The following is a 21,928-nucleotide window of genomic DNA, read 5'->3' as shown; positions in this document are numbered from 1 at the left end:
AGGTAGGAATTAGTAAAACAATAAAAATAGTGATGGCTCATAAAAATATCCAGCAAAGTAAACAACTAGCTAACTTAATTTGGAAAAAAAAAAAAAAAAAAAAAAATGAGAGAGAGAGCAAGCACAAATATACAAAATAAGAGATAATGAGTGGGAAATGATCATTGAAACACATGCATCATCACTAATACACATGTATTGTACGTAAGTATGAGTATTTTTAAAATTCAAAATCTGAAACACTTCTGGTCTCAAACATTTTAGGTAAGGGATACTCAAGTTGTAGACAATTCATTGTTGACTGAAACATTGTTAAGTGATGCATGCCTGTACTCAACTTTGCTGTAGCAGTGCTGTGTTAGTCCATTTGGGCTGTCTATCATAACAAAATACCATAAACTGGGTACATTATAAACAAACAAATTTATTTCTCACTGGAGAAATAAATTTCCCAATGACTACAGAATTTGTAAATTAATTTGAGCTCAAGATAAACTATTAAAAATAGTAGAAACTGGATTCTGGAGACCGGAAAGTCCAAGGTCAAGGTAGGGTTGGTGTACAGGAAAGGCTTGCTTTCTGGTTCCTGGATGACACCTTCTCCTTGTATTCTTACAAGTGGAAATAACAAAGGTCTCACTCGGATCTGTTTCATAAGGCCACTAATTTTATCTGTAAGGCCTCCACCCTCATGTCCTAATCACCTTCTAAAGGCCCTATCTCCTAATACCATCGTTTTGGGGTTTGGAATTTTAACATGCTAATTGGAGGGGGGCACAAACATTTAGACTATGGCAAGTTCAAAAGCAGTCATTGAAAATATATAAAGGATAAACATGGCTGAGTCCAATAAAAATTTAAAAATAAAGTGCTTTTTAAGTATAGGCACTAAAAATTTAATTTCTTAATAAAGCTTTTTATATGTCCCAAAATATTTTTATTATTATTTTGATTTTTTCCAACCATTTAAAAATGAAAAAATCTTTTCTTGTGTTATCGAAAAATAGACAGTGAGCCATAGTTTGCCAACCTCTGGCTTAACCATTTGGTGATTATTATTGCTGAATGGTAGACATCTATTTCCTGTTAGATGAAAGATGAGAGAATCTAGTTTTTAGTCTTTTTGATCATTTATTATGAACTCAAATTAATTTACAAATTCTGTAGCCATTGGGAAGAACAACTTTTTGATGCTTGTAAAATCTGTTATAATGTTTGTATTCGCTTTGACCTGCCTGTGACTGAAATTGTAGAACTGAAGCTATATGTTCTCTCTGCATCTGTTTGTCTCTCTGTGTATCATTGTCTATACTCAAGCAATGCTTTAACTCTCATGGTGTTCCTACCTCTGAAAGCTTTTAATAAACTATATTGTTTTATGTTTTACATTAAAGAACACTGATTGGATTGCTTTATGGAGAAAAATAAGCACTTAGATAAATAAATATTTTTTTAAATTCCCAGAAAAAAAGAAAATTCTACTATTTTAAATGAATTAAACGTTTAAAATAATCTCTCTTCCAGAGATTTCTAGCACGGAAACATTTTGGAAAGTGAGACTAGTTTAAATTTTTTAATTTAAAAGTAAACACCTAGAAGGAGGCAGAGCAAGAACCCTTCAGTGATTATCTCCCCCTGAAAGAACACCACATTGAACAACTATCCACACAAGAAAGCACTTTCATAAGAACCAAAAATCAGGTGGATGATGATCATAATACCTGGTTTTAACATCATATCAGGGAAGGGGGCACTGAAGAGGGTAGGAAAAAATAGTCTTGAATTGTCGACACCATCCCTCCCCAGTTTCCTGCAGCAGCCACATGGTGCAGAGAGAGAATCTGTGTTTGGGGAAGGGAGAGTGCAGTGATTGTGGACCTTGCATTGAAACTCAGTGCTGCCTGTCACAGTGGAAAGCAACACAAGTTAGAATTCAGCTGGCACCCATGGAGGGAGCATTTAGACCAGCCCTAACCAGATGGAAATCATCCATCCCAGTAGTCAGAACCTGAATTCCAGGAAGCCTTTCCACCACGGGCTAAAGTGCTCTGGGGTTCCAAATCAACTAGAAAAGCAGTCTAAACCACAAGAACTGCAATCATGGGCAAGTCCTGGTGCTATGCTGGGCTCAGAGCCAGTGGATTTGGGGTACATGTGACCTAGTGAAACATCAGATGTGGTGGCCGAATGAGTGTTTGCATCACCCCTTCACTAACCCCAGGCAATACAGCTCGCAGTTCTGGAAGAGACTCCCTCACTTAGCTTGAGGAAAGGAGAGAGAAGAGTAAAGAGGACTTTGTCTTGCAATCTGAATACCAGCCTATCCACAGTGGTGTAAGGCACCAAGCCTGATGCCCCCATTCCAGGCCCTAGCCTCCCAAACAACATTTCTAGACACACAGTTGGCCAGAAGAGAATCCACTGACGTGAAGGGAAGGATCCAGTTTTGGCAAGATTCATTACCTGTTGACTAAAGAGACCCTGAGTCTTGAATAAAAATCAGCAATAGCCAGGCAGTACTACCATGGGCCTTGGGTGAGACCCAGTTCTGTGCTGGCTTCAGGTGTGACCCAACACATTCCCAGCTGTGGTGGCCACAGAAAGAGAGTCCTTCTGCTTGTGAATGGGAGAGGGAAAGGGAAAGGAGACTTTAGTCTTGCAGCTTGGGTAAGAGCTTGGCCCCAGTAAGGTAGAGAACCAAGAAGACTCCTGGGGTTTCCAGTTCCATGCCTTGGCTCCTAGATGGTCACTTTCTGGACCCACCAAGAGGTGGAGGCTAGAGGGGAGCTCACTGCCCTGAAAGGAGAGAGCCAGGTCGAGCAGCATTTATCAAAAGCTGACTGAAAAGCCCTTGGGTCTTGAGTGAACCACAATCGTTATATGTTTATTATCTACAGATAACAGATAACATGTTGTAGATGATTTTTTATATATTCTAATGTGTGCCTGAAGGCTCTCCTGTAAATTACAGACCCGAGTTTTTGTCTTCACACAGGGCAGTCTGAGAGCCTCATAGAATGGACTGTACAAGATACAGTAAGCCCCCCATCTGCAGTTTCACTTTCCATGGTTTTGGTTACCTATGGTCCATCATAATCCAAAAATATTAAATGGAAAATCTCAGAAGTAAACAATTTGTAAGTTTTAAATTGTGTACCATTCTGAGTAATGTGATGAAATGTCATACCATCCACCTCTGTCCAGGCCTGGACATGAATCACCCACTTGCTCATGCTCAATGTGTCTATGCTGTAGATACTACCAACCAGTTAGTCACTTAGTAGCAATCTTTGTTTATCAGATTAACTGTTGTGCTAAAGCAGTGCTTCTGTTCAAATAACCCCTATTTTACTTAGTAATGAATCCAAAGTGCAAGAGTAGTGATGCTGGCAATTTGGATACGCAAAAGGAAAGCAGTAAATTGCTTCCTTTCAGTGAAAAAGTGACAGTTCTCCACTAAATTAGGAAAAAAAACATAGTGTGTATAAGGTTTGATATTTTTCACGGTTCTAGGCATCAACTGGATGTCTTGGAATGGCCCTTGAGGATAAGGGAGGACTATTGTACTCCAAGTGATACTTCAAAGAATAGACTGTTGGGTGCAAACTCTTGAACTGACATTGCTTAGATAACTTTCAGACCATACCATTGACTGAGTCAGGATTTCCAGAACTCTTTTTAGTATAGAAGTAAAAGACTTCATGAAATCAGACCACTGAACCAAATTTAGCAAACAAGAATTAATTAAATAGCACAGCTGTCCCCAAGCTTTGTGGCACCAGGGACCAGTTTTGTGGAAGTCAATTTTTCGATGGATTAGGCGAAAGGTGGAGGGATGGTTTGGGGCTGAAACTGTTTCACTTCAGATCATCAGGAATTAGATTCTCATAAGCAGTGCAACCTAGATCCCTCACATGTGCAGTTCACAATAGTGTTTGTGCTCCTATGAGAATCTAATGTTGCCGCTGATCTAACAGGAGGCAGAGTTCAGGTGGTAATGCTTGCTTGCCTGCTGCTCATCGTTCTGCTGTGTGGCCTGGTTCATAGCTGGTCACAAGGTGGCCTAGGGTTAGGGACACCTGAAATGGCACTCATCGAACTGATTAGAAAAAAAAAAAATTTCTAGTTATTTGTTTGAAATATCGTTGGTGCCATTTTAATGCTCTATTTTTTGTGGCTATATAAGGGAATCCTATCTCTTCTTGAATGACCTCTAATGTTTAAATTAATAGATTGCTTTCTAAATAGAAATGAAACATTTTAAACTTATGTGTGCTTCTGAGCAAAACCCAGAATTCAGAAACTTTTGCTAGATACCCTTTGTTCTTCATGGCAATAGTGTCATTTATATGGATTTTGTGAACAGAAGTTCTCTACATCTGAATTTGAGGGAAAGAGACTTTGTGACAGTGAAGAGTTTGCAAAGTGGGGAGATATAGCCTTCAGTATAAAATGAAGATGCATTCCAGAGAACAAACAGAAGGTTTGTTTTTTGTTTTTGTTTTAATTTTGTTTTTTTTTAAATTCCTTTTTGTAGAGCAATTTACAAAAAAATTGTTTGGGTGTCTCACTATGTTGTCCCAGCTGGCCTCAGACTCCTGGCCTCAACCCATCTTCCTGCCTCAACATCCCAAACTGGTGGGATTACAGGCACAAGTCACTGTTCCTGGCCAGGGTTTAGATTTTATAGCAAAAACTCTCATTCAGGTTCCCAGTCAGGTTCATTTATGCAAATAAAGGATTCAAGTTTACTTAGTTGTAATTGTCAATCTAGCTGAGTTCTGATTGCGCAATTCATCCCAGCTCTAACTGATTGATACAGCGAAGCTCTGAAAACTCCCAGATTTAAAAGGGTGCAGGTTTAGGGAGAAGTCAGAGTGTGTGTGTGTCCTGTAGTCAGCAAATGGCTGCTTGGCTCTATTTTAAATTTAGGCCCAGTTAGCTACTTGGAATCCATCTTGAGAGATTTGCTCTTTCAAACTCATTTTCATTAACAGATTCAAGTAGAATCTTCCCTCCTTTTTATCCAGAATATAATTGCGCAAATTTCTTATGTAACCAAGACCTTACTTTTGGTGGCATATTTGAGACAAATTCTTATTCAATCAGTCATGATGAAACAATATTAAAGAACAAAGTTGACTTTATACACAAATGGATGGCTTAAAAAGACCTCCTATGAAAACTGACATGATGCCTGACTAATGCATTCCCAGTCTTATACATAGTAAGGAAGGTTAGCTCTTACCAGGCTGGCAGATTTAGCAAATCTTGGGAACCTCACAGGATGGAAATTCCTCTAAATGGTAGAGGTTACAGGTTAAGTTCGATGGAGAAAGTTTTTGGGGGTTTGATTTACTAGCCTTAAAAATAGAGACATTTAAAAGTCCTATCTGAAATTTCTTATGGAAACTTTCGAACAAATGTTAATTCTGTAGCTTTAGTGGTTGCTTGATACTGTATGCCTCTATTTTTGCAGAGCAACTCAAAGAGGCCTTATATGTTTAGTTATTATTCTTGCTTCACTTATGTGAACCATTATCACAAACCTGAATGGAACAAGCCTTTTTGTGAATAAGAATAACCTTGAGAAAGAGAGAGATTATCTATGATCATAAGGGGAGTAGGGTGACTGCCAGGAAGAATTGTGGATAAGTTTTTAAATGTCACAAAAGAAATGACTAAATGTCCTTTCATTGGGATGCTGGACATTGCATAACCAGTCCTCTGGGAATTATGTAATTCCATGATTTGTGCATGTTTGGTTATCTTTAGATGGGTGTCACTTGTTTCCTGCTCATAGTAATGCAAATGGTTCATTTGCATGGAAAAGTAAATGAATTTTGACAAGTAAAAATATCTATATATAGATATATTTAACATGTAATAAATTTAACATATTATACAAATTTAACATACATATTAAATTTACTATATTAGATGTATGACATATATTAAGATATCTATAACATATAGATATCCTATATATTAAGATACATATCTTAATATGTAATAATCAATGTAGATTAACATATATCTTAATATATTATACATCTACTATAGATATATATTTTATATAATATATAAATAAATATTTAATAGGTAATATTTTATCTATCAGAAGTCTTTCTTCAAAAGACACAACAGAAAAAATGTTACAGTTATAATTTTGGAACATATTAGTTCAACACATGTGACTGATGATGGTTGCATGCAGAATATAATATATAAAGAACCACTATGAAGCCCTAAGAAAACAGCAGCCTCAAAGGTCATTTTATTTTTTAGGTATTTGATGTATAACAACATTACTCCCAAACTGAGCAACTATAAAACAGTAAATATTCATTATCTCACAGATTCTATGGATCAGAAATTCAGGTGGGTCCCTCTGACCCAGGGTCTCTCACAAAGCTGCCATCAAGGTGTCAGGAGATGTAGTCTCCTTTGCAGGCTCTGCTAAGGGAGGATCCACTGTCTTGCTATCTCATATGGTGGTTGACAGAATTTAGTTCTTGCCAGCCTATTGAACTGATAGCCTCAATTCCTTGCAGCTATTGGCCAGAGACTTCCCTCAGTTTCTTATCTTGTGGGCCTCTCCATATGGTAGCTCACAACCTGAGCCCTGGATTCTCACAATTTGAGTCCATGAAAGGGTGAGAGAGAGGAAACTGAAGCCACAGTCTCCTGGTAACCTAATCTCAGAAATGATATCTCATCATTTTCTGCCATGCTCTTTCTTACATGCAAATCACTAGGTCTAAGTCCTCACTCAAAGGAAAGAGATTACACAAGGAGGCAAAGATCACTGGGGTCCATGTTAGAGGCTGCCTATCCCAGTCAAGAGAAATTTACAGAACAAGAAACACAGAGGACATAAACCTATTAAAAATGTTTAACCTTCTTAATAATAAAGAAAATGCAAACTAAGACCACAATTTCACAGTCAGTAGATTCATTTTTAAAAGTAAAAGTCTGACAATACTAAATGTTAGCAAGAATTTGCAGAAATGAGGAAGTGATGGGAATGTAAACTGATACTATCTTAGAAAGTAATTTCTCATCACTTAGTAAAATTCCACTGACTTATAATCTGACTCAGTAATTCTTCTCCTGCATATATAGTCTAGAGAAATTGCACGTGAACATCAGGTGTTCAAAATGTTCTTAAACACATTGTTCATAATAACAAAAAACAATTAGAAGCTTAAATAAATAAATGAGTGATGGCAGATTAATACAACAGAGTACAGTACTCAACAGTTGCATATATCAATAAATATTTGTGAGGAAAGCAAGTCACAGAAAAGAAATATAGTATGATCTAATATAAATGTTCAAAAAAGGAAAAGCTAAGTAATATCTACTTTAGGAATGAATTTTCAGTATATATGGCTACACTATAAAGAAAAACAAATGAATGCAATTATACAAAGTTCAGACTACTGGTTCCATGTGTGTGGGAGGGAGGGAGATGTTATGGAAATAGGTGTATAAGAGGCTTTAGCTTTTTCTTCAGCTGAATGATACCTACATGAGTATTCTTTTTTTTTTTTGTTATTACTTCTAAATCACACACTTACATCATATACATTTTCAATGACATGTTTTGCATTTTTAACTAAAATTGATGAATTTCTTTGACATTATGAAGAGTACTGTATATGTCACAGCATTCAGTAAGGATTAACCAAAGCAAGTCATGACTGCATTATACTAATGGAAAAGCATCTCTATAAGGACTTTCTTATAAGGACCCATCAAAGATTGATTCAATAACTATTCACATTTTCATGAATGCATTCCCTGAATATAATGGGAATATTCCTATATTATAGTCACCCTTATTGCTCTTCTTCAACTGTTTTTAATATGTTAAATATATCTTTTGTTAAGGAGCATATACTCTCCTTTTATGTTTCCCAAACTACTTTCTCTAAAGAAGAGAATAAGTAATCAAAGCAATATGATTATCTTAATTTAAGATCACACCAATGAACCCCACTTCAGTTCTCTCAGTAGTATCCAGTATTTTTAAATAATTAATTTACAAGAAACAAAAAAGGAATGACAGGATTCAAATTCATAAAAACTTAAATGAAACAAGGGAATTCTTCAAGACATGTTATACACATACTATTTATTCAAATAAATTAGTTTGTGTTAAAATCAAAATCTTGAAAATAATATGGTTTCAGAGCAAATATTATAAAGTCAGTTACATAAACAAGCACCATGTTTACCTTAGCAAAACATTAGGTCTAAATTATTTGCCTCCAGTGATCCCTGAAAAGGGCTTGTATTTGTGGCTTGAATACAAGAAACTTAGAAATGCTAATCATTCCATCTGGAAATTAAAATCATAAACTGCTAGATTACTGAGTGTTTTCAATGAACTCTAACATGCAGAATAGTAAAGACAGGAATTTGTTTTGATGAAAATGATTAGAATTTTTTAAAAACATTTTTAATACTGAGGTTGGATAAATCAAACATGATGCAGTATAATTTAGAAATACATCAATCTTCATTATAAAACAGAATGAAGCTAAATTAATTGAATGATGTTACTAAACATAGGAATTTAATTTTTTCACAAGTTTGTAAACTTAAAAATGAAGAAACTCCAATACAATGAACTTGTTTTCCTTTAAAAACACATTTCTAAATTTATAGCTTTCCTACTGCTTAAGATTGATAAGCAGTAAAACATGGGGTGCATTATGTAGAGACTTTTTACTTTTTTTAGTGAAATATTACATACTCCAAACTCTGGTATTAATCAACCAAATGATTGTTCAGGCTTCATGTAGAACTATGATCAACTTTCTAAATGAGTGCAGTGCAAAGCATTTGACTTTCAAAATTTTTTAAACATTTGATAACTACCTAAAATCTTAAATAGAATTATCTCCAATATCATGTATGTATTGGAGAACATGAAAAAGACATCTTATTCTTTTATATATAAGGTTGGGACTTGAGGGGTGAACAAGACTTAACTGATCCCTTCGCTTAAAGATCACAGTATATTAGGAAGAAAAAAAGACATATCAGACAATTACTTATAATTGTGGTTGCAACTGAGAAAGAATAAAGTTGTTCCATACTGTATAAAACTATAATTGATGATGCCCAACTTAATCTGGGGAATCCCAGGAGGAAGCTCAGAGTAAATAAGCAGAGAAAATAAAAGAAAAGGGGAAGTCATGGAGAGCGGGAATGTCTCAGGTGGGAAGTATCATGGCTTTTCAGGAACTTGGAAGATAGCCCTATGTTTGGGACACCGAAATAAGGAAGAGGGGAATTAAAGGAGGAGTTGGGGAAAGGTAAAAGAGTTTACCTTTCTCCATTTTCAATCTCTATCCTGGTGAGATGCAGGTTACCTTTCCCTTAAGTGCTGTACCCACCTCCTCCAAAATATTCTGCTTAAATTCAAACTGCACACTGCTCCCAAAGTATGTTTTTCTTAGGCTCATTGCTATTGTGATAAATTAGAGTGAATTTATAGTGAAATATTATATATGGTAACATACTTAATAATGCACATTGGGAGAATATATAAAAGGGCTTATATTTGTGGCTTGAATATAAGAAACTTAGAAATGCTAATCATTCCATCTGGAAATTAAAATCATAAACTGCTGGATTGCTGAGTGTTTTCAATGAACTCTAACATGCAGAATAGTAATGCTTGATCTTGCATTGGTGTCCCACCTCTCAAATCTCACTACCTTGAATGTAAGTGAGTTAAAAGGCCCATGTAAAAGACACAGAGTGGTAGGTTGCATAAAAAAGCAAGACTCTTTTTTTGTTGTGTCTCTGCCAGGCTTTGGTATCAGGAGGAATTTTAGACCAATATCCCTGATGAACATCAGTGCAAAAATCCTCTATAAAATACTGGCAAACTGAATCCAGCAGCACATCAAAAAGCTTATCCACCATGATCAAGTGGGCTTCATCCCTGGGATGCAAGGCCGGTTCAATATACACAAATCAATAAACATAATCCAGCATATAAACAGAACCAAAGACAAAAACCACATGATTATCTCAACAGATGCAGAAAAGGCCTTTGAGAAAATTCAACAGCCCTTCATGCTAAAAACTCTCAATAAATTCAGTATTGATGGAACATATCTCAAAATAATAAGAGCTATTTATGACAAACCCACAGCCAATATCATACTGAATGGACAAAAACTGGAGGCACTCCCCTTGAAAACTGGCACAAGACAGGGATGCCCTCTCTCACCACTCCTATTCAACATAGTGTTGGAAGTTCTGGCCAGGGCAATCAGGCAAGAGAAAGAAATAAAGGTATTCGATTAGGAAAAGAAGACGTCAAATTGTCCCTGTTTGCAGATGACATGATTGTATATTTAGAAAACCCCATCATCTCAGCCCAAAATCTCCTTAAGCTGATAAGCAACTTCAGCAAAGTCTCAGGATACAAAATCAATGTGCAAAAATCATAAGCATTCTTATACACCAGTAGCAGACAAACAGAGAGCCAAATCATGAATGAACTCCCATTCACAACTGCTTCAAAGAGAACAAAATACCGAGGAATCCAACTTACAAGGGATGTGAAGGACCTCTTCAGGGAGAACTACAAACCACTGCTCAATGAAATAAAAGAGGGCACAAACAAATGGAAGAACACTCCATGCTCATGGATAGGAGAATCAATATTGTGAAAATGACCATATTGCCCAAGGTAATTTATAGATTCAATGCCATCCCCATTAAGCTACCAATGACTTTCTTCACAGAATTTGAAACAACTACTTTAAAGTTCATATGGAATGAAAAAAAGAGTCCGCATTGCCAAGACAATCTTAAGCCAAAAGAGCAAAGCCGAGGCATCACACTACCTGACATCAAACTATACTAGAAGGCTACAGTAACCAAAACATCATGGTACTGGTACCAAAACAGAGATATAGACCAATGGAACAGAACAGAGACCTCAGAAATAGTATCACACATCTACAACCAACTGATCTTTGACAAACCTGACAAAAACAAGAAATGAGAAAAGGATTCCCTATTTAATGAGTGTGCGGGGAAAACTGGTTAGCCATAAGTAGAAAGCTGAAACTGGATCCCTTCCTTACACCTTATACAAAAATTAATTCAAGATGGATTAGAGACTTAAATGTTAGACCTAAAACCGTAAATACCCTGGAAGAAAACCTAGGCAATACCATTCAGGACATAGGCATGGGCAAGGACCTCATGTCTAAAACTCCAAAAGCAACAGCAACAAAAGTCAAAATTGACAAATGAGTTCTAATTAAACTAAAGAGCTTCTGCACAGCAAAAGAAACTACCATCAGAGTGAACAGGCAACCTACAGAATGGGAGAACATTTTTGCAATCTACTCATCTGACAAAGGGTTAATATCCAGAACCTACAAAGAACTCAAACAAATTTACAAGAAAAAAAAAAAAAGAAAGAAACCCATCAAAAAGTGGGCAAAGGATATGAATAGACACTTCTCAAAAGAAGATATTTATGCAGCCAACAGACACATGAAAAAATGCTCATCATCAATAGCCATCAGAGAAATGCAAATCAAAACCACAATAAGATACCATCTCACACCAGTTAGAATGGTGATCATTAAAAAGTCAGGAAACAACAGGTGCTGGAGAGGATGTGGAGAAATAGGAACACTTCTACACTGTTGGTGGGACTGTAAACTAGTTCAACCATTTTGGAAGACAGTGTGATGATTCCTCAAGGATCTAGAACTAGAAATACCATTTGATCCAGCCATCCCATTACTGGGTATATACCTAACAGATTATAAATCATGCTACTATAAAGACATATGCACACGTATATTTATTGTGGCACTATTCACAATAGCAAAGACTTGGAATCAACCCAAATGTCCATCAGTGACAGACTGGATTAAGAAAATGTGACACATATACATCATAGAATACTATGCAGCCATAAAAAAGGATGAATTCATGTCCTTTGTAGGGACATGAATGCAGCTGAAAACCATCATTCTCAGCAAACTATTGCAAGAACAGAAAACCAAACACCACATGTTCTCACTCACAGGTGGGAACTGAACAATGAGAACACTTGGACACCGGGGCCCGTTGTGGGGTGGGGGGTGGGGGGAGGAATAGTATTAGGAGATATACCTAATGTAAACAACAAGTTAATGGGTGCAGCACACCAACATGGCACATGTATACATATGTAACACACCTGCATGTTGTACACATGTACCCTAGAACACAAAATATAATTTTAAAAAAATTAAAAAAAAAAAAAGCAAGACTCTGCCAGGCGTAGTGGCTCACACCTGTAATCCCAGCACTTTGGGAGGCCGAGGCAGGCAGATCACGAGGTCAGGAGATCGAGACTATCCTGACTAACATGGTGAAACCCTGTCTGTACTAAAAATACAAAAAATTAGCCAGGCATGGTGGCAGGTGCCTGTAGTCCCAGTTACTTGGGAGACTGAGGCAGGAGAATGGCATGAACCTGGGAGGTGAAGTTTTCAGTGAGTCAAGATCATGCCACTGCACTCCAGCCTGGGCGACAGAGCGAGACTTTGTCTCCAAACAAAACAAAGCAAAACAAAAAAACAAACAGACAAACAAACAAAAAACAAGACTCAGCCATATACTGTCTTCAAGACACTCATCTCACATGCAATGAAACCCATAGGCTAAAAGTAGAGTAATGGAGAAAGATCTGTCAAGAAAATGGAAAACAAAAAAGAGAAGAGGTTGCTATTCTTTCAGACAAAACAGACTTTAAATCAATAATGATGAAGAAGGAGAGAGAAGGGCATTCATAATGATAAAGGGTTCAATTCAACAAGAAGACTTAACTATCCTAAAGATATATGCACCCAACACTGGAGCACCCAGATTTAAAAAAAGTTCTTAGAGACCTATGAAGAGATTTAGATAACCATACAATAATAGTGGGAGGCTTCAACATCCCTCTTACAGTGTTAGAAAGATCATTGAGGCAGAAAACTAACAAAAATATTCAGAATCTAAGCTTGACACTTGACCAAATGGATGTAACACACATCTACAGAACACTCCACTCAACAACAGAATATACATTCTCATCTGCACAAGGCACATACGTTAAGATTGCCCACACACTCGACCCTAAAGCAATTCTCAGAAAAAATTTTAAAAACTGAAATTGCATTCATTGATTTGTGGATGTTGAACCAACTTTCCATCTGAGGAATGAAGCCTACTTGATGGTGATGGATTAACTTTTTGATGGGCTGATGGATTTGGTTTGTAAGTATTTTGTTGAGAATTTTTACATAAATGTTCGTCAAGGAAATTGGCCTGAGGTTTTATTTTTTTATTGTGTCTCTGGCAGGTTTTGGTATCGGTATGATACTAGCCTCACAGAATGAGTTGGGGAGGAGTATGTCCTTCTCCATTTTTTTGAATAGTTTTAGTGGGAAAGATGCCAGCTCTTCTTTGTAAATCTGGTGGAATTTGGCTGTGAATCCATCGGGTTGGGCTTTTTATGATCGGTAGGCTACTTATTACTGATTCAGTTTTGGAGCTCATTATTGGTCTGTTTACGAATCAATTTCTTCCTATCTCAGCCTTGGGAGGGTGTGCGTGTCCAGGAATTCATCCATCTCTTCTAGAGTTTCTAGTTTATGTGCATCGAGTAGTCTCTGATGGTTCTTTGTATTTCTGTGGGGTCAGTGATAACATCCCCTTCATAATTTCTAATTGTGTTCATTGAAGTATTCTTTCTTTTCTTTATTAGTCTAGCCAGCATCCTGTTTATCATTAATTGTTTTTTTAGCCAACTCCTGGATTCATTAATCTTTGGAATTGCTTTTTGTGCCTTGATCTCCTTCAGTTCAGCTCTGATTTTTATTATTTCTTTTATTCTGCTAGATTTGGAGTTGATTTGTTCTTGCTTCTCTAGTTCTTTTAGTTGTAATGTTAAGTTGTTAATTTGAAATCTTTCTAACATTTTGGTGTGGGTGTTTAGTGCGATAGATTTCCCTCTTAACATGGCCTTAGCTGTGTCCCAGAGATTCTTGTATGTTCTAAGTTTGTTTGTTTTTTTTCTTTGGTGTCAAAGAACTCCTTGATTTCTGCCTAGGAATACAGCCAACCAGGGAGGTGAAAGATCTCTTTAATGGGAATTACAAAACACTGCTCAAAGAAATCAAAGATGACACAAAGAAATGGAAAAACATTCCAAGCTTATGGTTGAGAAGAATCAATATTATTAAAAATGGCCATACTACCCAAAGGAATTTACAGATTCAATGCTACTGCTATCAAACTACCAATGACATTCTTCACAAAACTTGAGAAAAAAAAAAAAAAAAAACTATCCTGAAATTTATATGGAATCAAAAAAGGGCACAAAGAGCCAAAGCAATCTGAAGCAAAAAGAACAAAGCTGAAGGCACTACATTGCCCAACTTCAAACTCCTACAGGGCTGCAGTAAACAAAACATCAGGGTACAAAAGCAGACATATAGAGGCCATTATCCTAAGAGAATTAACACAGGAGCAGAAAACCAAATACAGCATGTTCTCACTTACAAATGGGAACTAAACTTTGAGAACACACGGAAACAAAGAGGAGAACAGCAGACACAGGAGTTTACTTGAGGTTGTAGGGTAGCAGAAGGGTAAGGATCAAAAAACTACCTACCAGGTATTATGTTCAGTACCCGGGTGATGAAAAAATTGTACACAAAATCCCAGTGACATGCAATTTACCCATGTGACAAACCTGTACATGTATCCCCTGCACCTAAAATAAAAGTTGAAAGACAAAATTTAAAATAAAAATCAAATAGAAAAAAAATATGATGTGAGAACAACTTAACCATCCATTGAAGAATGAATTGGAAAACAAAATGTGGTATATGCACACAATTAAATATTAATTAGACTTAAAATAGAAGGAAATTCTGACACATGCTAGAACATGGATTAACCTTGAAGACACACTTACTAAAGTAAGCCAGTCACAAAAAGAAAAATATTGTATGATTTTACTAACACGAGGTTTCTAGAGTTGTCAAGCATGTAGAGACAGTAAGTAGAATGGTAGTTACCAGGGACTAGTGAGGGAGAAATATTGGAGAGTTAAGCATTTGATTGGTACAGAATTTCAATTGAGGAAGATGAAAAAGTTCTGGATAGATGGTGGTGATGGTTTCAACATTATGCATATATTTAATGTCACAGAAACATATACTTAAATTGTTTGAAATGTTAACTTTTGTGTTATGTCTATTTTATCACAATAAAAAAATGTATTTCATTCTGAATATATTTGGAAAGTAGAATCCCAATCTGAAGGATTTTATGTAAGTATGAAAAAGAGATTTTATGTGAGTATGAAAAAGGGTTAGAGCAATTAAAATTAATAGAGAAGTCAGCAAGAATTGGAGATTTGAGGTGAAAAATCAGATGTTGTGTTGTGAGATTTTGTTAATATTGAAGTGAAATGAACAACTGGATTGTTGTAATTGATTGCTAACTGCTTTTCCGGCTTCTGCTCTGGCCTAAGGTCTAATCTCAAAACAGCAAAAGAGCCAACCTTATAAATTTAAGTCAGAGTGTTTACATCAACACTGAAAATCTCCGCTAGACCCCCACCTCATCCACAGTAAAATGCCAAGCTTTAAAGCAGGTCTGCAAGGCTCTGCATGACCGGTCTCCATGTGCCCTGTAACTCTTCACATCACTCACTGCTCTCCATCACACCTGACCTCCTCTAGTTTTTCTTGATCACCCCACATATGGTCTCACCTGAGGACTCTTACACTGGCTGTCTCCTCTGCCTGGAATATTCCCACCATCCCAAAACTCCTCCAGCTATTGACTTATCCATGCATCCTTCAGATCTTTCTATTTAGCTGCCTTATTAGTGAGGTCTCACCTGACAGAATACACAATGAAAAGCCTCCCCTTCCTTGCGCCCAGACCTGCTTTATTTCTTGATCTACTACTTATTACCACATGATGTATCATTTATTTACATGTTTGTTTACTATCTTTTCCCTTATAGAGTTTAAGCTCCATAAAGGAAGAGATCTTCTATTTAGTTCACTGACTTATCTCCAATGCATAAAAGAGTATCATATGTGACATCTGATAGCTTCTTTATACATTTGTTAAATAAGTAAATGAATGAGCTTTTTCTGACCACTCTAGAGATGTTTTCAGGACTGATTGTGTCCTGCTCTTAATTTGTAGTAAAGTAAGAACTGGGACTGCTTGCCTCTCTACAGTTTTCTTTAATTATTTACTATATAGTCCTAAATATATTGTATTACTGATTTTACACCTAAGATATGAAACAAGCAGTAGTTATTTACATTTTCAATTGTCCCAGAAATGTAACTTTTTGCAGTTTTGTTTGAATCAGGATCTAAATAAGGCCCTCACATTGACATTGCTTAATAGGAGTTTTAAATATTCCTCTGGATTTTTTTCCTTTTTTTTGGTGGCGGGGGGTGTTGACCAGGGGGCTTACAATATTTGTTGTTGTTGTTGTTGAAGAAACTAGGTCATTTGCTTATTGAATTTTCCACAGTTTGAATTTCGCTGATTTCAGCCTCATTGTGATGTTTAAAATGTTCCTCTGTCCCCTGCACTTCCTATAAATGCGTTTAAAAGGCCACAAGTGGTGGCTTATGCCTGTAATCCTAGCATTTGGGAGGCCGAGGTGGGTGCATCACCTGAGGTCAGGAGTTTGCGACTAGCCTGGACAACGTGGTGAAACCCCATCTCTACTAAAAATACAAACATTAGTCAGGTGTGGTGGGGGGATGCCTGTGATCTCAGTTACTTGAGAGGCTGAGGCAAGAGAATTGCTTGAATCCAGGAAGTGGAGGTTGCAGTGAGCCAAAATCGTGCCACTGCACTCCAGTCTGGGTGACAAGAGAAAAACTCCATCTCAAAAAGCAAGCAAACAAATAAATAAATAAATGTGTTTAAATGTGTTATTGAGTTGAGACTCAAGGTTTAGACTCAGAGTCTAATTATTATTATTGTTATTTTTGGCAACACCACTTCAGTGATGGTTAAGTGTTCTATCAGCCAGCACTCAATATTTGGTAGTCTCACTTTCCAAAATAGGTATTTTTGTTAGGGAAATAAATCATTACAGATTCAGTTCATGTGTTCTTTTTTTCCCTCCTTTATTCTTGGCTATGTTTCCTTTGTTGGGAATATATTCTTCCTATCCAGGTTTTCATGCTTTAATAAATATAGTTATGCATGCATAAATAACCTCTTTTATAACAAATGGTATCATATTTTATATTGGATATTAAAACTTACTTTTTCCGCTAAAAGTTTTTCTCTCATTTATTCAAGTTAAAACATTTTTCTATTTTATCTATTTTAATAAGCATTCAGTATTCCATAATATGAATATGTTGTGATATATTTGTTTCCCATTTAATTAATGCTACAATATTTTTGTGGGTACATGTGTATAGATATAGAATTACTCAGTCCTATAGGAGACATATTTTAAACTTTACTATATCCTGCCAAATTGTTTCCCAGATCCCTGATAATATTTCAAACACCTATCAGCATCGTTTCCCCAAATGTACAGCAACACTTGGCATTGTTAGATTTTAAATTTTTGCCCATCTGATATTTGTCAAATCCTTATCATTTTTGTTTTCTTTTGTATTTCCCTACTAATGAGTTGGAGCATCTTGATATGTTTTTCGGGTTCAGGGTTCTTTTACTGTAAGTCACCTGTTCATACAGTTTAGCTGTTTTTATCTCAGTTAATTTTTTACATTAATTTACAGGAGTGCTTCATTTATTCTGAAAAACAATCCTCTCAGCTATTGCATTGAAATATCTTTTCCTAGACTTTATCTTGTTCTTTCACTGTGTTTATATTGTCCGCTGTCAAAATAACATATTATTTATCCCTCAAAATTTGTATTTTCATAGCTAGTTTTAAAAATGCTTACCTTCCTTAAATTCATAAAAAAGTCATCTATATTTTCATAAACATTTTAAGTTTTTTATTCAAAGTTTAATTGTTTTTTTCTATGATGTGGCATATAAATCTTTTAATTTTTTTCCATATAAATAACCAAAATGTCCTCAAACCAAAAATCAAATTTTTTTCTTTCCCCATTGATGTGTAAAGCCACTTCTGTGGTTTACCAATTTCCCATATAATGTTGAGTCATGTCTGGGATCTCTACTGCATTCATCTAATTGTCTGTCCATATATACAGGTGCTATTTATAATTTCAGATAAAGAGATCATAATTTTTAAAAATCTAACAAAAGGCTCTGCTAAACATTAATGGTTCTCTTATAGTCGATTTTCTCTATTTCCAACTATCTACCAATAAACTACTCCAGTTTTAACAGATTACTTCATCTATTTGTGTATCCTAGTGTAAATCCTAGCCGACATGCTGGAATTGCTGCAAGCAAACACATTTTATATTCCCTTTCTCTTAGACAAATTCCCCACCTGATATCCTCTTCCCTCCCTCTCCTCCTGGCCTAGCTGGGCCCCACTTACATATTCATGGCTCACATGAGTCCAACGCATGTCACAGTTCACCAACTTTCCTGGGTTATTCACTTGGTTTTCTTCCCTCATGAACATTTTTTTTTTCCTGTTGCCTTGTGAACTCTGAAGTACGTGTCACGACTGAAGAAACGATGAACATAATATCACAAATCTGGAAGTACCTATTAAAGGACATATCTGATAAATATTGATCCTTCTGATTCAACATTATACAATAGTCAAAAAGAGTGAAGCCAAATTTATCTGTGTAATTTAAATGCAAAAAGTTTAGCAGAAATGAAAATTACTATAAATATTTCCTTTTTAACTGCTTTTAGATTTATCTGTTGGACTTCCTTTCTAGTCTCTGACAATTTTTTGGCCAACTCAGTGCTAATATGTCATCAGTCAAGCCAGCACAACAAGGAAATCCTATTGTTGAAAAAAAATTAAAGGCTTTAAAACATTGTTGATTGAAGAACATAGAAAACATCATTTAAAAGCCTTTTAAATTACCATTTCCTCCCTTGCTGCTAAATTTCCCTTTGTCTCATTTCACGCAGCTGGTCTGAATGATGACAGAGTGGTTTGCGATTATGTGGGTGACATTAGGCACTAGCTGAAATGGACACTAAAGGAAGAATCCAGCATCCTGAATTTATAATTCCTGCTACATTTGGCACTGCACCAACTTTACAAACATACAGCCCTCTTTTCCTCCCTCTCTCTCTCTCTCTTTTTCTGTAAATCCCATGGCCAATGAATGCTGCTATGGCAACGAAAGCTGGGGAAAGCCAGGGGAGCCTTGGCTATAAAAAGAGTTTTCAGAACATCATGGTAACTGGGAGCCCAGTGGCAGACTCTCAGGCAACCACATACTGTCACACATCGTGTCTAAAAGCAAACGCTTCTACCAAATTTATTTACCTGTGTTGTCGAATCACTTGCTACTGAATTCGAAGGACTCTCATTTCTATGATGGTTTTCATTTTCAATTATTGTATGGTTCATTCAAATCACACAGGTACATTTCTACAGTTATAAGACGCTTCCTAAAATAGACTCTTAGAAACTGAGCACAGCTGTCAAAATAATGTTATCGTCTTCAAGAATCTGTTTCAAAGATAGTTATTCCAAAGAAATTTAAAAGTTATATTCCTATATTAGCACACTAAGTAGTTCATGCCAGTTTAGTAAATCAAATATTCCATACTGCTAGCTTAATAAGATGGGGAGTCATGCATGAAATGACTGCCAGGTTAATGACATAGGGAGCCATGCATGGCATGTATTTGCATATAATAGCACAGAATGTTCTCCTAAATCCTTTAAATTACTCATCAATTCTTAAACAGGCATTTAACTAAATCCTCATTCAGAATCAGGAAGGTTTTTTTATTATTATTAAAAAAAAAAAGAATGAAAGAAAAAAAAAAAACCTACATATTTGAAGTGATTCGATGGGAGCTAAACAAACCTTAAAGGATTATTTTGGTTGGAAATTCTAGCCTTGGGGAAAGGTTTACAGAGCTGCATAAAGAAATAAACACATCTCCAGGGCCAGAGTAGAGGCGAGGGCCAGCAGCAAGCCCATTTCCCAGCACTGTCTTTATCATATGCACAGTGAGTGTAGACCAGAAGTTTAACTTTTAGCCTCAGGAAAAAAAGGATGTATCTCTAAAGCAGTGCAAAAAATATAGATTACATCTTGAAATGTTTCTTATTTCCAGTGTTTTGATGCACTCAATTGTGAATAAAATGAACAGGTTTTCTTTCACTTGGCCATCTATACATTCAGGGTATTAAGGAAATGTGTAACTGTTTATACAAACTAAGCAGACTGCATACAATCAGTACAGTTATAAACCCCACTGTTACTCAGAGGAAATCAGAAAGTACCCGTGTCACACAATGGCTATTTTCTCTATCTGAAGATGATGGTTTCCAAATAGCTTCATTAATCTCATAAATACTCATTGCAAAATAGGATGTACGTACACCTCTAGAAGCAAAGCATGTCCAAAGAACAAAAGAAAAGATAAAAAATGCAGATTTAGGTAACTGGTCTTCTCTTCCTCTCACATCTAGTAATAATGGCAACTAATCATTGAGCACGTTCTCTACCTCAGTGTGCCAAGTGCATTTTCTGTAACCCTAACATTGATCTTCAGTATAGGTATTATCTTCATTTTACAGATAGGGAAAGTGAGATTCATAAAGATTAAATAACTAATTCAAGTGACAGTCTGAAACCAGGAAACCAGGATTTGAACTCTGTCGCAATTTCAATCCCATTTCCTTTCCACTAGCTACATTTTTTTTCTCAAGGCAGAAATAATTAACAGCAAATAAACTATTTCTACAGTGAATAAAGAAAAATAAGCTCAAGGATTTCTCTGAAAAGAGTGGTCTAGATTTTCTAGGATTCTTATATTGCCATCATGTGCTAATACAGAATAGAGGAATCTCAACACCAGTCACTTCTTATGTCATGGTTACCCTCTCTGGGAATTTTGGTTGTTGTTAGCTGATTAAGATTATAAGATAAATTGACAGTGGGATGCATTTTATGTTAATTAGTATCTTAAAGCAATTCTAAAGCATAGTTCCAGAAATATAAAGCAAAAACCTACTCATTGACAAGAGAGGCAGAAAGTGTCTATGTTAATATTTACATATGGTCAATGGGTTGACATAACTCTATGAAGCAATGTTTTCTTTCAAGCATAGCCTTTCCTTAAGTGTTCATTATGTCTGATTGGAAAATGAGCTCCTTTCTAGTGAGATGGGTAGCCTTGCTGTCAGATAAAATAGTAGCCATAGCTATGACACGTGTGTCTCTGATTAAGGTGGGGTTGACAGTCGACTGTTGAAACATAAATGATTTGCAGAACTTAATGTTCACCCGATAAACACAACTATAAATATTTTTTAAGTTGTAAAGTGTAGTAACACAAAATTATAAGAAATAGGGTGTTTTCTTTTACTTAAAGTTGCATAGAAAGAAATTCACTTATAAATTAAGAAAGCATAGGCATGGTATGGAGTTAGATTAAGGAAATACAAAAATAAATGAAGCATAGATTTTTGCCCTCCAGGAGCTCACGTTGAATGGAAAAAAAAAAAAAAAAAAAAAAAAAGCACCGACAGACATTTGGTCTTCTAGATTCTGCAATAAATACAGACATTGGAGCACACAGAGATAAATTTAGCCCAGGCAGTAGTAGGTGGTAGGGAGAACAAGGAAGGTTTCCCAGGTGACACCCAAGTTGAAAATGACAGGATACAAAGAACTTAGGCAAGTGTGGAGGAAAGGAGCGTAATGTGTCAATAAAAGAGTTTAGAATAAAATCCAGCCAGGAAATCAGG

General features: G+C 36.0%; 1 long non-coding RNA gene across 1 annotated transcript in view; it reads left to right on the top strand.

The window, feature by feature from the left end:
• Positions 1-21,928, top strand: part of LOC119625773 (uncharacterized) — an 81,965-nt gene that overhangs the window by 28,993 nt on the left and 31,044 nt on the right. The window lies entirely within an intron of this gene.

This window comes from Chlorocebus sabaeus, chromosome 15, assembly GCF_047675955.1.
Source record: "Chlorocebus sabaeus isolate Y175 chromosome 15, mChlSab1.0.hap1, whole genome shotgun sequence".
Lineage (NCBI taxonomy): Eukaryota > Metazoa > Chordata > Mammalia > Primates > Cercopithecidae > Chlorocebus > Chlorocebus sabaeus.
The sequence above is the reverse complement of the archived record's forward strand: the minus strand, read 5'-3'. Positions and strand labels throughout refer to the sequence as shown.